The following is an 18,431-nucleotide window of genomic DNA, read 5'->3' as shown; positions in this document are numbered from 1 at the left end:
AGCTGAAGGGCGTTAATTTCAGCTCAAGGGGCCCCTTACTTCAAAACTATTAAAAATAAATAATATATATATATATTATACTCTGGTATTTTCAATTCAAAAACAATTTTCTCTCCCCAAGCCATACAAATATCATTATAGTGCTTGATGAGGGGCGAGTCAAGGACACACCCCAGAAGGTGGATTCAGTCTGTTCCCAATGTGGGGTCTTTAGGATAAAAACCATGCATTTGGGATATGAAATCAGAATATAACAAGATATGTTTTATGCTAACATGACATGTGAATTCTCATCTTCCAAACTCCCAAAATATCTATCTTGGGAGGGAACTGATGTTGTGCGTTGGTAACGTATACAGTAGGTTCTCTATTTTACCCCGTTATTTTATTAAACGGTTTGCATACAGGTATTATTCTGTATGTTCTTGTAACGTTTCTATTTCTGTAAGTAAGCCCTGTACTACTGGTGTAAATGAAATCTAAAATTCATCTTGGAGCTTGCGGCAGATGGGGGTGCTGCCCTGCTAGAGAACCATATGGGTAATGTACCTGATCCTGTGTCCCCACTACCATCAGCGGACAGCTCAGCCCTCCTGTTACCAGCAGGTATCATGCACCACATGACTAGTAATGGCCAAATCTCCCACCGGGTGGGGGAAACACCGTTACACACCGTTACACAGTGCCTCATGCTTCTCCCTCCTCCCCCCCCCCCCCCACCTTATAACTTTTCTAGTCCAACTCACTATCGCCATATCCTCCAGAAAACACTTTTTTATTTTTTTCATAGTCTCAAACCTAAATGCTTCCCCTTTAACATCTTGCCGTTCACTCTGAGAAGGTAAATAGAAATATTGTTGATGCTTGCCCTACTGTGAAAGTCAGATGTTTGGAAGATCAACATGCCCTTCACTGAGATAAAAGGCCTCATTAAACACGTGTACTTGTTGACATTGAGGTTATTCTTCTGAATACAAACTTGTGACTAATGTTGACATTAATGTGGCCCCTCCTTTTAGCGCTCCATAAACAGTCACTGTAATTACTGACTCATGTTTTAAAGCTGCAGCAGTTTGTTTAAGACATAATACTGCATAGTAAATCAATACAGAGTACATTGGAAAGCACAGTGTATTTAAAGGATTGAGATACAGAAAGGTATTTTACAGCAATGACATTTCGCAACGCAAGTTAAGGTGACAACTAAAAATTATCTACAGAAGTGGTAGTCTCCCCAAGTTTGGCTTGGATTTATTAAATCTATTATAGTCTGTCAGGGCCATAGCTCCAAGACCATGAATCCTGGTAACTTTGCATGCATGCGAAGAGAACCATAGAGGTATGCACCTGGATTTTTGTTTTCTCATTTAAACGCATTCATTTTATGAGCGATTACAATTTCTGACAAGCAAGTCAGCCAGTGGGTGTTGTACCTGGCAGGGTTTTTGGCTGGTATGTCACATCATAATGCACATAAAAACAAAAATATGGGGTAGAGGACCCCAATCACCCGGTGCTACAGAGCTTTGTATTAACCCACAATGATAAAAATGAGTATATCTAACTGCATTTGAACCGGATCACTTGGTGTGATAATGCATACTTGAGGCTGTATGCATGAAACCCCTAGATGGCACCAGGTATGGCAGAGATATGCAGAGTTGTAAGGGGGGAGTCTTTAAACCCCCCCCTTTGACCTCTCCAGTCTCTCTGAACTGAATTAACCTATATGCCTGGGGCAGCTCTCATGGGGCAGCAATTGTACTCACATATATAAGAACGCCGGTTCTGTGTGCTCCAAGCTGATATAACAAGCAGAGGGAGTGTACCTGTTCCGGTGAGGAGAGGCAATTCAGCGGGCACCACGAAGCAGAAGAAAAAAGTTGCTGGACTGTGCTGTATGACAAGTCCTTTAATGCAGCATGGTTAAAAAGAGGGGGGACGCATACCCCTGCGCCTCTAACGCGTTTCACCCAGAGATTGGGCTTTTTCAAAGGAATTGTCATACAGCACAGTCCAGCTTCAGCAACTTTTTTCTTCTGCTTCGTGGTGCCTGCTGAATTGCCTCTCCTCACCGGAACAGGTACACTCCCTCATAATGCACATAGCCTGGTGGCAGATATGGAGAATCAGATAGCTATAAAGTTTAGACGGAAAGCAGGCAAAGTGAGAAAGTCATTTGAACCGTGAGGTGGAAAGAATTGGGGACACCATAAGGTATTAAAGGGGAAGGATAGGGAAGATCTATTAGTATTGTATTGTATGTCTTTATTTATATAGCGCCATTAATGTACATAGCGCTTCACAGTAGTAATACATGTGGTAATCAAATAAATAACAGATAATATAAATAACAGATCATGGGAATAAGTGCTTTAGACAAACATAACATTAAGGAAGAGGAGTCCCTGCCCCGAGGAGCTTACAATCTAATTGGTAGGTAGGGAGAACGTACAGAGACAGTAGGAGGGAGTTCTGGTAAGTGCGTCTGCAGGGGGCCAAGCTTTATGTATCATGTGTTCAGAATGTTCACAGTGCTATTCGTATGCTTCTTTAAGCAAGTGTGTCTTAAGGTGGGTCTTAAAGGTGGATAGAGAGGGTGCTAGTCGGGTACTGAGGGGAAGGGCATTCCAGAGGTGTGGGGCAGTCAGTGAAAAAGGTTTAAGGCGGGAGAGGGCTTTAGATAAAAAGGGGGTAGAAAGAAGACATCCTTGAGCAGAACGCAAGAGTCGGGGTGGTGTATAGCGAGAAATTAGGGCTGAGATGTAAGGAGGGGCAGAAGAGTGTAAAGCTTTAAAAGTGAGGAGAAGAATGGAGTGTGAGATGTTGGATTTGATTGGAAGCCAGGAGAGGGATTTCAGGAGGGGAGATGCTGAGACAGATCTAGGAAAGAGTAGAGTGATTCTGGCAGCAGCATTTAGGATAGATTGTAGGAGAGACAGGTGAGAGGCAGGAAGGCCGGACAGCAGGAGGTTACAGTAATCAAGACGGGAGAGAATGAGGGCCTGAGTCAGAGTTATATTGCGGAAGAAAAAGCGACAAGTTTTAGAAATGTTTTGAATATGAGGGGCGAATGTGAGAGAGGAGTCGAGTGTGACCACTAGGCAGCGTGCTTGGGCTACTGGGTGGATGATCGTAGTTCCAACAGTAATGTGGAAGGAGGTAGTAGGGCCAGGTTTGGGAGGAAGTATGAGGAGCTCTGTTTTAGCCATGTTGTGTTTAAGGCGACGGAGGGCCATCCAGGATGATATAGCAGAGAGACATTCAGAAACTTTGGTCTGTATAGCAGGTGTAAGGTCATGTGTTGAAAAGTATATTTGTGTCTCGTCAGCATAGAGGTGATATTTAAACCCAAAAGATGTTATTAGGTCACCTAGAGAGAGTGTGTACAGAGAAAAGAGAAGAGGTCCCAGGACAGAGCCCTGGGGTACCCCCACAGAGAGATCAATAGAGGAGAAGGAGGTGTTAGCAGAAGAGACACTGAAAGTACGATGGGAGAGGTAGGATGAGATCCAGGATAGAGCTTTGTTCCGAATACCAAGAGTATGGAGAATGTGAAGGAGAAGAGGGTGGTCCACGGTGTCAAATGCTGCAGAGAGGTCGAGTAATATGAGCAGAGTGTAATGACCTCTGTCTTTGGCAGCATGGAGGTTGTCAGTTATTTTAGTGAGGGCTGTTTCCGTGGAGTGAGCAGTGCGGAAGCCAGATTGTAGAGGGTCTAGGAGAGAATAGGTGTTGAGAAAATGGAGCAAGCGAGAGAATACAAGACGTTCAAGGAGTTTAGAGGCAAAAGGCAGGAGGGAGACAGGTCGATAGTTAGAAAGACAGGTAGGGTCAAGCTTGCTGTTTTTGAGTAATGGTATGACTGTTGCATGTTTGAAGGAGGATGGAAAGGTTCCAGAGCAGAGGGAGGAGTTAAAAATGTGTGTGAGCGTAGGGATTATAGTAGGAGCAAGAGGTTTTAGGAGATGGGAGGGAATGTGGTCAAGAGGGCAAGTGGTAGAGGGAGAAGTGGCGATCAACAGCGACACATCCTCCTCTGAGACAGTGGAAAAAGAGTCAAGGAAGGCAGGAGGAGAGTTAGGAAGAGGTGTAGGATGGGAAGAAGAAACAGAGGGGATGTTCTGACGTATGGATTCCACCTTTTCCTTAAAATAGTCAGCAAAGTCCTGAGCGGAGATGGATGAAGGAGAGGCAGCTGAGGGTGGTTTGAGTAGAGTATCAAAGACAGAGAACAATCGGCGTGGGTTAGACTTGTGCATGTTGATTAGTGCAGAAAAGTAGGCTTGTTTAGCTTGCGAGAGGGCAGAGTTGAAACAGGATAGCATAAATTTGTAGTGAAGGAAGTCTGCTAGAGTATGAGACTTCCTCCAGAGGCGTTCAGAGGAACGAGTGGAGGAACGCAGCATGCGTGTGTGGGAATTTAGCCAGGGTCTAGGGTTAGAAGGGCGAGTGCGGCAGAGAGAAAGTGGGGCATGTAGATCAAGAGAGGAGGACAAGACAGAGTTGTAGTTCCTGACCAGGTTGTCGGGGTCTGTAGCAGAGCTGAGAGATGAGAGGGAGGAGCGTAAAGTGGACTCAAAGTCAGGTAAGTGAATAGAGCGCAGGTTTCTGCAGAACCGTGGTGTAGATGGAGGTGGAGAAGGGGAGAAGCGAGATAGAGAAAATGAGATGAGATGATGGTCGGAGAGAGAAAAGTTCTTAGTGAAAACCAGGTCTAAGTAGTGGCCATCCTTGTGGCTGCTGGCTGCAGTCCACTGTTGAAGGCCAAAAGAAGAGGTTAGAGAAAGAAAGCGAGAAGCCCAAGGGAGAGAGGGGTCATCAATGTGGCAATTGATGTCCCCAAGGAGAAGAACAGGGGAGTCTGAGGAGAGGAAGAAAGAGAGCCAGGATTCAAAGTGAGAGCGAAAGGCAGAAGGGGGATGAGTAGAGGTAGGTGGGCGATAGATGACCGCCACATGAACAGGGAGAGGAGAGAAAATCTGGACAGTGTGAGCCTCAAAGGAGGGAAAACCAAGAGAGGGAGGAATAGGAAGGGTTCGGTAACGACAGAGAGGAGAGCAGGAGCCCCACGCCTCTACCCCTGCCATCAGTGCGCGGAGTGTGGGAGAAGGAAAGGCCACCATAGGAGAGGGCAGCTTCCAGAGCAGAGTCAGACTGAGTGAGCCAGGTCTCAGTTATAGCAAAGAGAAGCAGGGAGTGAGAGAGAAAGAAGTCATGCACAGAGAGGAACTTGTTAGAGAGGGAGCGAGCATTCCAAAGGGCACAGGAGAAAGGGAGAGAGGAGGGAGGGTGGCAGGGGATGGGTATGAGGTTGGAGGGGTTGACACCAGAAGGAGTAGAGGTTGCAGTTGGCAGGCGAGGACGAGCGCATATAGGAATAAGACAGGGACCAGGATTGGGAGAGATATCCCCAGAAGCAAGGAGGAGAAGCATGGATAGAAAGAGGATGTGTGAGGATGATTTGTAGGGTTGTTTTTTAGTGCAGGGGATATAGCTGTGTGGTGTCAGAGGACGCAGGTAAGAAAGGAGTTCATGTGAACAGAGAAGTGGTGAAGGAAGGAGAGATGGAGATATATGAATGGAGTTAGAGACATACTGAGGCTGGTAAAAAGAAGTGCATAATTTGAGAAGAAGTGAAGTCACAGCAAATATAAATGGTAAAGGCAGCATCACAGCAGTAATGATGCAGTCTGGTATTGATGATATCCTCCTTTCCAGCGTAGTTCAAATGCAGGAATCAGGGCCAGTTGGGGGTGTCCACTTCTTCTTCACTTCTTTTGACCTTCCTTTTAAACTTCAGTTGTTCAATAGTCATGCCACTTATAATGGGCCACTTGGATATGGGCTGCAGGCAGACTAGCTGTTCTGACTGGGTTTATATAGGCCTAAAAAGTCACCTGACAGTGTGGTTCTGTCTGCTTAATTAGCACATCTGAGGCACATTCAAACAAATGGTTTTCTATACAGGGTGTTCCCTGCCTAGGTGGCAACACTTAATTTGATTAGGGGTAGACAGAAAACAGCATTCAAATATGTTTTTTTACCTAGCATTGGATCACTTGCATATACTATATAATACACACAGCAAAGGCTTCAATGATGATTTAGAGATGGTTTTTACCTGAGGAGAGAAGAAGGATAAGATCCATTAGGGTAAGAGTTCCTTCCTTTTAAACTTCAGTTGTTCAATAGTCATGCCACTTATAATTGGCCACTTGGATATGGGCTGCAATTTTATTACGGCAACCCATGCAAAGCCAAGCATTGACCATCTAGTAAGTCCATTTATCAAAACCAAATAAAAATGCATATTGTTGGGTTCCAAAATGGGCCAAGTAAAACAAATTTAAGGCAAAATACACACACCTTGATGCAATCAGACATTTATTGCTAAAACACTGAATGGTAATCACACTGTAATGGCGTGATCGAAAAATGTGAATATTGACTTATCACAATATTACGATCAATTCCATATATTCCCCAACTACGACTGTCGGGAATTAACAGCTTTACATAAAGATGACAAATTACCATATAAATCTTCTCTTCCTGGGTATCTATGGCAGCCTCGATCTTTCCTCTTGTACATATCATTTTTCCTCTAAAGTTCACCAAAAAGTTTTTCCTATCTAGAACTTGTATACACTATATAGTAAAAGCGCCCAATCCACCTATGCCTCATCTGTCCAAAGATGGTACTGCTCTTCTATCGCTTGAAATAGTTACCTTACAAATCTAGCCAAGATGTCCACTTAATAAGGTCCCTTCCCGTCATCACCTCATAAACCCGTTTCTTTTATTAACTTTGTATAGCAAATGACCTATGTCAACATGTAGAGTTAGTCTGCTACATGTCATTAGATCAGTGGAAATAGACATTACCAGTTTTACGCAATTCACCTGACTCAGTTGAAGGACCCAGCGAATATGCTGAATAGGTAAAAACTAAAAGATTAATCGATTTGCTTTTTAAAGAGAACTTGAGTAAGTATTGTAACCCATGTGTTGCTGGGGTGGCCTGCAATGCATTATAGAGCAGTGCCTCAGGCAGCAAAGGGGTTCATGTTTTATAAACTCTTATGTTCTTTTGTTTTTAATTGCAATGGACCCCACACTTTAAAGATAAGGTAGATAAAGGTATACAGATTCATTTTCCCAAAATCTCAGCACTCATCAAGATCCAGGGTCACCTTTAAGTTAAACTATCGAGGAAATCCTTTGAGTAAAATTTGTCAGCATGTCGAAAATACTGTAATCTGCAATCCGTTTCAGATGCTAAATGTACCCTTCCCTCTCTGAATATGGTGTTACAGAGATTATCTTGCCATCTCCTATGTTACTCTCAGCCCTGATATATTAGCTAATCTTTTTCAGTTTGAAATCCGCTGATGTTGCGTTTCACATTACATTGAAAAGGATCGGTCTCCAGTTATGACCCAGCCAATCTTTTCACGTTGCTAGTTATCAAGCTTGCTGCTAGTTTTCTTCTGTGCGAGTGTAAAAGATATTGATATTGCCACCTTGCAGAAATATAGGTCAACGGGATTATCAAAATAGCTACATGTTCATTTGTTACTGTGATGAAGGTATGTTGGGGAGTCCGAATTCCTTGATTATTTAGAGATTTGAGGAAGAGGAGACAATCCTATTACTTTGATATAGCTCTCGATGCAAGATTTAGAGGCAGAGCTGTCATTTACCCGTCTGTGGGGCTCAACTTTGGCAATCTGTGCTGGGCAAGTCATGGGTGGAGCTTTGGCAAGCAGAGAAGGGATTAACCGCTTAGCCTCTGACCTGCACATTCCATCTTTCTGGTGCGCAATCCCACCCCTCTCCTAGGGAGAGGGACAACTTTAAGGGACTGGTGTAGAAGGGAGAAGTGTAATGCATACAAATACACCTTGACCTCAATTTTGATGCGTGGATAACAGATTTCAGGAGTATTATAAGCATGTAAATGTGGCCCCGGCTTATGTTACATGTACAAATAACAGTCCTGGATCTCAAACCTCATTCTGGAAATTTGTTTTTCAATCTGCAGGGTTGTGTTGAGGACCACCCATGTTGGTCATAACCCTTCTATTGTGAAACATTTGTGGACATATAAAAGAATAACATTTAATTTAAGAAAAAACAAGTGTTGGGCATCTCTGATATGCATAAAGGGTTAAAATACCAAGGTATTGTGTGTCTTTGGATCGCAGAACTAACCTGTGCAGGAAACCTGAAGTGCCTCATGAAATATTGATTGTTTCCATTAGGATTGCCAAGGATTGGGGCTATTTGACTACAAAGTGACACCTGAACTTTGTTATCTTAAAGTTTGTGTTTGCTTTCTGATCGATTTTATGCCATATCGTGGTGTAAAATCTAATAAAGTGGAATACATTGCCTGATATCAATGTGGCTTCTCTGGTCCAAGTGTCATTTTAACAACAACCATTTAACATTACAAATATTTGAACTGTTCTGCAAGTAATTATATGTTCTCTTGTATTCAATTAGATTTATAACCTCCTACTTTGATGGTCATCATATTCAGTGTAATATATATCCGAACGTTATCAAAGGCAGAAACACATGGATGCAAAATCCTTTTTTGTGGTTGCTTTTAATATGCTACCTTTTTGTGTGCTTTTAATTATTATTTTTATTATTGTTACTATAATAATAAAGAAATGCCTTTATAACTCCTTCATTACTGCAGATTGCAATCACTTTAGCATTCATAATTAATTATTTAGGTATGATCATTTTCCTAATCCCTCTTGAAAGCGTTAGGTGTTGTATGCTCTGTGGAATTTTCACTAATGTATATTATGGAATTAAACTTGTGGCCTAAATGTTAAGTTATTAAACATTTAAACTATAAAATACAAAATAAAAAAGTGCTGCAGCGCATTTGTTAATGCAAACCCGATTTCAGGAAAAATGGAATGAAAATTTGAGTACATTTCCACTTCGTTTTAATGTTGCAACTCTTAAAAGACCGTAAAGACAGAGCCAACTAATTATTTTCAAACGGTAGTCTACTTTCTGTCAATGTACATTTATGGGGTCCAGGGTGATGACCGCCACACCCAGGGGCACAATCACAAATTCATATTGCCCATTGCAAACTTTTTGATTTATTTACAAAACAATGTGCAGCATATCTGCTATATTAATGTATTTATTATTGCACGAATAAACTACTACTTTAACTTGCAAAACTAAGTCGAGTTCCCTTTTATTTTTTGATCGTATCCTTAACTTCGTTTTCATCTACTCTTATGTTTTTATAAGTCTAAAATAACAGAGGGCAATGGTTGCAGGATGGAGAGAACGGCGCAGTGGGCAGACACTGGGCAGGGAGTTTAGGAAAGATGGGAAGAAGAGGGGCAGTGGGCAGAGACAGAAAGGCAGTGCGTTCAGGAAGGTGTGGGGGTGGGGCAGTGGTTTCCTATGAGACAGGTGGGGGCAATGGACAGAGAAAGGCACAGTGGGTGCAATGGTTGGAGAGGGGGCAAGTGGGTGCATGGCAGGGGTCATAGAGGGCAGTGGGTGTAGGAGGGGGTAAGTGGGTGGAGGAGATGAGAGGACAGTGAGTGCAGGAGTGGGGTAGTGGACAGAGACAGAAGGGCAGTGGTTTTCAGGAAGGCGCTAGGGATGGGGCAGTGGTTGCATATCAGAAAGATGGAGCAATGGGTGCAATAGTCGGAGTGGGGGAGGGGTCAGAGAGGGCAGTGGGTGCAGAAGAGGCGTCAGAGAGAGGACAGCGAGTGCAGTAGAGGGGGCAGTGGGTGCAGGAGAGGGGGCAGTGGGTACCATTTTTCAAATGACAAAGTTCTCCCAATCTATTCCTAAATCAATTCAGAGAGCGTATGAAATATTTTAGCTATTGGATGTGGAACATTTCAGATTTGAGAAGATTAAAATCCTGAATTACAAACAAAATGTTCCAGAATCAAAAAAATGTTCGTCTTGTAATTCCTGCCTCTTGGCAAGAAGAGACATTTTTGTATACATATCTATCTGGAAATTGTGGATTTTGGTGTCGGCTTTGAGTTAGACAAGCTTTTTGTCCCATTTGTCTCTGTAGAAGAGAGAGCAAGAAATTGACGTAATGTTACAAATGTCTCTGTGGCGTTTTGATTTGTGAATCCAAAGTACATTTTCCAATGAGGTGGGGGATAATGTGTTAAATTTCCACCCATCGTTTGGATTTTGCTTTGGAATGCATGGAATCACAATACACATTTCCGAATAGGATTGCACCTTCAAAAGAAGTCGTATTATACTGGTCAATATAAATAAAATGATGTTATACTTGTGGGTGCTTTTAAAAAAAAAATATATATATATATATATATATAAATACCACCCACAAGTATAATAACATTTTATTTTATTTATATATATATATATATATATATATAATTATTTATTTATATATATAACTGCAGCAGTTTTGCCTGTTATGATCCAATGGACTAAATATGTTCAATCTTTTGTATTTGATATTCTGCTTTTGGAGGGTAGGTGTGTAGAGGTGAAAACAGAAGACTGCTTTTGGAAAATGTAGGCTTTTATTTCGCCAAAAGCTTTAACAGCTTAAAATAGTGCTTCTGTTCAGCATATAAGGAGCAACCAAAATAAACATATCTTGCTCCTTCCTATCCAGACCGCTGACTAACACAGAACTTAGTCGCTATGGGTTGGAGCGCTAAGCCCCTTACCAAGGATAAACCACCAGTTCAGTCTGATGTAGTTTACCTTCGAGCTCCTGGTTGCGGTAGGGGTGAGAAGGTACAGGTTGATCCCTCTTGTGCGGTCCATGTCCAGTACCTTCCTGGATCACAGAGACCCTTGCAGTGAACATCTGTAGGCTTTTAAAACCCCAATGAGCCAGCTGAGGAGGTTAATCAAGCTAGCCTGCTTTGCAGTTGACATCCTCAGTGCTGTCTCAGGCTCTCAAAGTCTGTATCCCTTGCACAATTATGTGACAGGGAATCCACCCTATTACAGGGATATTCAATTTAAACTGAAAATAAAGATATTTAAAAAAACTGTAACCCAATATTATATCTAACGGAGTAGACCACGACATTGCTTCCACAATAAAGGCCCCTTAACTCTACACCAGTTGTTTTTAACCGTGGTTCTGCGTAACCACGGGGTTCCGTGAGCACCCCTCAGGGGTTCCGCGGCTGCCATGGGGGGAGAGCCGCGACAACTCTCCCAGCTGACCGGGGGCGAAGCGGCACCCCCACATAGCAGTGACCTGACGTCTCCCAAGCTAAGCAGCAGCCGGCAGCTCACTGCTATCCTTCTCTCTGCCTGCTCCGATCAGCGCGCACTCTCGCGGGGAGGGGAGGGGGTTGGTACCATGAACAGTCTTTTGGAGTCAGTTCTCAGTGCTGCATGTGGTAGGGGTGAGGAGCTTGTTCAGGTAGCTGGGTAGCTTGCCCAGAAAGTATTTGAAGGCAAGACAGGAAAGGTGAACTTTGCGCCTACACTCAAGAGATGACCAATCTAGTTCTTTGAGCACTTTGCAGTGATGTGTGTTGTAGTTGCATTGGAGAACAAAATGGCATATTGAATTATAGAGCGTTTCAAGTTTGCTAAGGTGGGTTTGGGGTGCCGAGCCGTATACTATATCCCCATAGTCAAAAATTGGCATTAGCATCTTCTGCGGGATATGCTTTCTGACCAGCAGACTTAGGGAGGATTTGTTCCTGTAAAGTACACCTAGTTTGGCGTAGGTTTTGGATGTCAGTGTATCAATGTGCATCCCGAATGTTAAATGGGAGTCAAACCATATTCCCAAGTATTTAAAACTAGTAACAGGAGTTAGAGTGGTGTTAGCGTTGGTTCATTGGAAGCTTTAAAAATTTAGCCCTGGGCCCAAATTCCATTGTTAGTCTTGTCAGTGTTTAAAAACAGTTTGTTTTGGGAAATGCAATTTTCAAAGCTCAAAAAGTCAGATTGAAGTATGTGTTCAAGGTCGGAGAGGCTAGGGCTGTGTGCATATAGGATTGTGTCATCTGCATACATGTGTATTGAAGCTCCCTTACAAGCTGTAGGAAGATCATTGATGAACACTGAGAAGAGTGGGGGCCCCATACCAGAGCCTTGCGGGACACCACAGGTGATATCCAAGGGGTTGGAGTTAAAGCCTGAGAGACACGTTGGGATCTACCTGATAGGTAGGAATGAAACCAGTTTAAAGCCTGCTTCCCTATTCCAGAGCACTGGAGTTTAAGCAGGATAACCTGATCAACAATATCAAAAGCCTTTGCAAAATCTAGGAATATTGCACCAGTGAGTTGTCCCAGTTCCATTCCACACTGGATTTCATTGCAAACTTTTAGCAGGGTAGTCACCGTGGAGTGTTTGGGGTGAAAGCCAGATTGGAATTGGCTTGGGAAATTTGTCTTGGTATAGTAATCGCTTAATTGGCAGTGAACACATTTTTCTATGACTTTGGATGGTATTGGGAGAAGAGAGATGTCCTGTAGTTTGAGACAGTCTTTTTGTCCCCACTTTAGAAGATTGGGACAACTCTGGCAGTTTTCCAGGTCTTAGGGATATGGCCTGGAGACAGGATAGAGTTGACTACGGAATCAATTGGTTTGCCAATTGCTGGGGCACCAAGTCTTAGGAACCTAGATTGCAGTAGGTCAGGTCCACATTGTCTGCTTGGTTTTAATTTGATGAGCGCTTGTGTAATCTCCTCTTCGTATACTGGGACAAATTGAAACTTTTGAGCAGTGTTGGGAGAGGGTGGGGCTATAGGGGTACTCTCAGAATGAGGATCATGTTTGTGGTTTGGGTTGCTTTTCACTAGTAAGTTAGTAGCACACCCCACAAAGTAATTATTGAATGCATTTGCAATGTCAGTGGGATTTATCAAAGTAATATCCTCCTTAGTGATATTACTTGTTGTTGATGGCTAGAATGCTGGAATATATTGTTGATAACCTTCCAGAAGTTAACTGGGTTTTATGTATTCTGGTGAAGATTGTCAGAGTAATATTGTGCTTTTGCATATCTTGTTTGCCTTGTGCATATATTCCGCAGGCATCTGTAGTTATTAAGATCCTTGGTAGTGCCAGTTACTTTGTAGCTTTTCCACAAGGCATCCCTGAAATGGTAGAGTGCTATAAGGTCAGTTGTAACCCATGGAAGGTGGGCCCCCCATACTCTTTGTCTGCGTAGTGGAGCATGGTTATCAGACTTTTAAGAACTCTGATGGGAAATAGTCGAGTGCAGAATCAAGGTTGGGAATTAAGTCAATTCTGTACCAATGGTAGTTGGTATGGTCAGCCAGAAACTGTTCTGGGTTAAAGTTTCTAAATGTTCTAGTGAGGAGAACTTTAGGGCTTGATTGGGGTGGTTTAATTTTCCTTACACTGTACATTATTGCATGGTCACTGAAAAAGTCAGGAAGCATGCCAGAGGATAGAATTCTGCTGGGATTTGAGGAGAGAATCCAGTCTAGCAAGGAATGGTTGAGATTTCAGGTTTGTCCATGTGGGTTGGGAAATTAGTTGTTTTAAGTGACTTGCGTTGTATCTGGATTTTGTGGTTTTTAGGGTTGAGCCAATTGTAGTTGAAACCCCAAGAACTAGCAGCTCACTCTTCTCATTCAGAGAGGAAATGGAGCCAAGAAACTGGGTGATATCAGTCAGGAATTGTAGAGGGGCTTTTGGGGCGGTAGATGCCAGCAACCAAGACGGGCTTAGAAAAGGGGAAGCAGATTTTGCCAACTAGGATTTTTTAATCTAAAACGAGCACTTACTGCAGAAAAGACTGCATATATGGGTATCCAAATCCCTGCTGACCAAACATTACCCAGCCCCTCCTCCTTAATAATTTCACTAGTTGTGAGGGATATGGAAAAATGATTATTTCAGCTCCCCAACTCATGGGAAAAAGCTGTAAGCATGAACTTTCCCTGGTGTATAGCAGTTATTCTTGCTCTTAGGAATACTGTACAATTCGACCTTCTCCATCTCGTCAAGTTGATTCTATTGATGTGGTGTTTGTAACATAATTAACTTAGGAAGGCACATCAAGCGGCATTAAGAAAGAAGTTTTAAACAGTCCTGCTTTTATTTTTATTATTTAACTTTGTACATTTATTTTAATAACAGTTCAAGGTACTTAAAGGGAAGTCTCTCCTAAGATGAAAGTGAACCAAGAACAGTGGTTTATCTAATCTGTTATATGTAGCTGATTTACTCCTTTAACTCCTTTTGCCTTTTCTCTCTACTCTTCGCATTGCTATAACCTATAGGCCACCCAAATCTATATCCACCTACTCCATTTTCCTTCCTGACTTTGAATCATGGTTATCCTTCATCTTTTCTTGTGGCTTACCTACTCTCTTTTTAGGGGACTTTAACTGTCATACATACCCCTTTCTTTCCTGGGCATTCATATGTGTCTCTGCTCCGAGCACCCACAAAGATGGCCACTACCTACTCTTCACTAATAACTGCTTTGTCTGATTTCTCACTCTCCTTTCCAACTCTTACCATAACCTCACCTTTATTTTACCCGTCATAGATTCCTCACACAACTCCCAGTTTCTCCTCGCCATACACACAGTATGGATTCATAGACTAAGGTCAATGAAACTCAGGCTAAGATGTACATTTTCTTCACTACTACCCTCTTCGGACCCAAACAGCCGTGTCGCAATTTACAGCTGTCGCTCCTTGCCTCCTCACTACAGTAGTGTGCTCCTCGTAATTCGACACTGTGCTCCATCCCCAGTTATACACGCTTTCTACGCTCCTGCACTTGAATGTTTGTGGAGGAAGTTGCACTCTAGCATATTTCCTTCACTTCATATTCCACCTGTCCTACATTAACTCTTCTCTTTGTCTTGCCACACAGAGCTACTCTACCTCTGTAATGGCACGAATCCTCTTTGACTCCCTCTGTCGGCATCTTTCTACCACATACTCCGTTCCTTCATCTACATCACAATACTTTGCTGATTTATTCGTTAAAAAAACCTGTCCCTTCCACACGTTTCCTTCCTATTCCAAATACTTTTACCATTGGCACCTTTTCTCCTTTTAATGAGAATACATCTCAGCTGCTCTTCTCAAATCCACCACATGAAGCCTCGCCCTCATTCTGTTCCATCTTCTTAAACCGCTTTCTTCTACCCTGGTCCCCACCCTCACTCATATCTTTCTCTTCTACTTGCTCTGGCATTTATGCCATTTTACTTTAGGCATTCTATTGTCCAAACTATTCTCGATTCTAATACCCTTGACCATTCCCTTTTAACTGTCGCTCTGTTGCTTTCCTTTTTCCTATGTTCTGGAACATCTTGTTTATTGGCACATACTTTTTCTCAACTCTCCTAACCTATAAGATTCTCTCCAATCAGGTTTCCGTGCATCATGCTCAACTAAAACCACACTCGCCAAAGTAGCTAATTATCACGTTTTCAATTGTCGAGGAAACTACTCCATTCTGATTATTCTGACCCTCTCAACTTTTAATACTGTTGAACACCCTCTCCTCCTGCATATTCTTAAATCTCTTTGCATCTGTGCCATTGCGCCTCTTGATTCTAGGAGATTGGCTTCTTGCCTCCTCTACCTTTATGGATCGGCTCTGTTTTAGGTCCCCTACTCTTCTTGCTAGGTGACCTTGTCAACATTTTTGTCTTCAGTTATCTATGCCAGTGGTGGGCAACATGATATACTTAAAGGGCCATATAGTCCCTATTTGCCAGATTATAGGGCGACCCTGAATATAAGGTGACCTCCCTCGATTCCAGCCTCTGCTAACTGTAACTAGGTAATGTAAGCTGCTGTCTTGCTGCGTTCGGTCCTGTGTAAGCTATTGGCACAGTAGCCGCTTTAAGCAGAGCTCGATTTATAAGGAGAGGATGGACTTTTCTTGTATAACTTTATTGAAAAAAACTTTCCTTATCTGGCAAAACCGGTATACATATCTATCGAAATAAATGGAATAGAACTAGACAAAGTTGAAGACTAAAAAAAAACCTGACGAAGGTCTGAGAACCCCGAAACGTTGGTCTTTCACGGTTTCTAGCATAATAAAACCAACATGAATAGTTAAAACCCCTTCAGCAAAGTTTATTTAATTGTATGCCACGGATATACATTTTTAAATTGATATCTTGTATACCGAGGATCCTAGCACGCATGCAGCGAGCGAGTGATATTGGATATTCAAAGTAATCCGTACACACTCGAAATAAACTGTTTTGTGATTGTAATCTTTCTAAGGAAGCCAATTACACTGACCCCCTACATGGAACTGCTGCTTCTAACAAAAACACAGTGCTGGTGCACATTTTAACCTGGGTTCTGATCTCTGCTAAAAAATAAAGAATTGTTTTTCGTTCTTTTTTTGGCTGCAAACTCCTATAGACAGGTTGTGCATTGTAACACAATCATTACTTGTCTAATGAGCTGAGACTTCCTGCTTTCTCTCTTATTATATAGTCAAATTCTATCAAGTGTTGGTAAGGTAATATTAAAGCAGCACTCTCGCCTATCCATTGTTTTTTTTTAACGAATTTAATTTAGAAAATTTGTCATTGGGGGTATCCCCAACCCCGGTTCCCACGGTAATTTGTTGCTGGGGTTTTCCTCCCCAAACATATTGGCCGCCAAATCTCAGGAATCCCACAAGCTAAAATCAGGCCACAGTCATGAGGGTGGGGTGGTTGATTTAGTTTTGACTTCCTTGAGGACAACTGTTTAAATGTCCATAAAGTAACACAGGCAAACGTGTTGATATTATGAGAACAAGGAGATCCACAGTTACAAATAATGCGGTTCAACTTCGATTGAACAGCTTGTTTCAAATTGTGTAAAAAAAAAATTTTTTTAAAACACAAGAATACTGCAATTTGGCACATTGTGGCTTTAACGCACAAATTTGTAACTGTCACAGTAGATGGATTTTATGATTTGAAACAATCACACCTATGGTTGTGTGTGGTAGGGTAGCCTCTCTGTGCCGGAAGTGGACGGTTTGTCTCTGTAAATAGGGCACAGTCCAAATGCATGCCCTTCTGACAGAAAGCATCATGATGTAAATAAAAAGGCTTCTTTTTCTACCATTGTATTCCTGGTGTCCTTGAATGTTGAACTATATTTGACCACTGTTAAATAACAGGCTTTTCAGTATGCGATCAGTTTCCAATTATTAGAGGAACTTTAGCCATAACTTTCCATTCCTTTAATAATTCTACTTTAATTTATGCTTGTTTGTGAAATCCTCCTAGGGTGTGGTAATCGGGGCATTTTGTCACGTTACAGTAAAGACAGTCTATGTTAAGAGGATGTGTATTTAATTAGTAATCTTAGCTTCCTCTACACTAGGCATGGCTAAATATTAAACCTTGCTGCAAAAATGTTTTCTTTTGATTTTGTTACTTAAATGTGTATCCTTAGTTAACTCCTATTTTAAAACGGTATATTTTAGGTCACTTTCAGACCCATCTTCAGTTATGTCTGTTTCTAAGGCTGCGTCCTTCCCACGACATACAGCGCGCAACCGCGCGTAAGTTTCCCGGGCAGACAAAATCATTTGATTTTGTAACGTGACAGCCTGGTCACGTGAGCTGTTCAGCCAATGAGGGCACGCCTCCCCATCCCAAGGCCCTGAATCGTCTCTGGGGCAGTCGCACGTGTGACGCCACGCGCACCTACTATATCCGTGGCCTAAAAGCTTCATTTGTTTTGTTATTTTATCTTTTCCCCACCGCCGAAGAAAATTCTGAAAGTCAAGAGAGGATGTTATTGAAAAGTTCTGACTGTTTTACCTATTTTTCTCAGCTTACATTAATTGGGATTTATTTCCCAAATACAATCCTTGATTTGCAAAGAGACTGAAATAGTGAAACTAAAATACATGGTTATTGACTTTTCCTTCAGTAGTGAGTTCATACAGAAAACTTTAACATCAAATGGAGGTAAAATATTTGTGTTGATGGAATAAAAAGTATAGATTGGAGACTCTTTTTAATGCTCAGATGAGTCTTCAAAAAGTAGGAGCCATGTGGATCGTTCCACCCTCTTGTTGCTTGGACATGGCATCCATGAGAAGTCCTGTGTTTGCTTCAAGGCATGAAAGTGCACAAACACAGCACTACAATTATATTTACAGAAACTACAGTACAGGCATACCCCGCACTAACGTACACAATGGGTCTAGTGCATGCATGTAAAGCGAAAATGTACTTAAAGTGAAGCACTACCTTTTTTCCACTTATCGATGCTTGTATTATACTGCAATCGTCATATATGTGCATAACTCATGTAAATAACGCATTTGTAACAGGCTCTATAGTCTCTCCGCTTGCACACAGCTTCGGTACAGGTAGGGAGCCGGTATTGCTGTTCAGGACTGCTGACAGGCGCATGCGAGAGCTGCCATTT

General features: G+C 42.2%; 1 protein-coding gene across 4 annotated transcripts in view; it reads left to right on the top strand.

Annotated features, from left to right (window-relative positions):
• Nucleotides 1-18,431, top strand: part of PHTF2 (putative homeodomain transcription factor 2) — a 110,858-nt gene that overhangs the window by 52,793 nt on the left and 39,634 nt on the right. The window lies entirely within an intron of this gene.

Source organism: Ascaphus truei, chromosome 5 (genome assembly GCF_040206685.1).
Source record: "Ascaphus truei isolate aAscTru1 chromosome 5, aAscTru1.hap1, whole genome shotgun sequence".
Lineage (NCBI taxonomy): Eukaryota > Metazoa > Chordata > Amphibia > Anura > Ascaphidae > Ascaphus > Ascaphus truei.
Note: the sequence above shows the minus strand (reverse complement) of the source record. Positions and strands in the feature narration are given on the sequence as shown.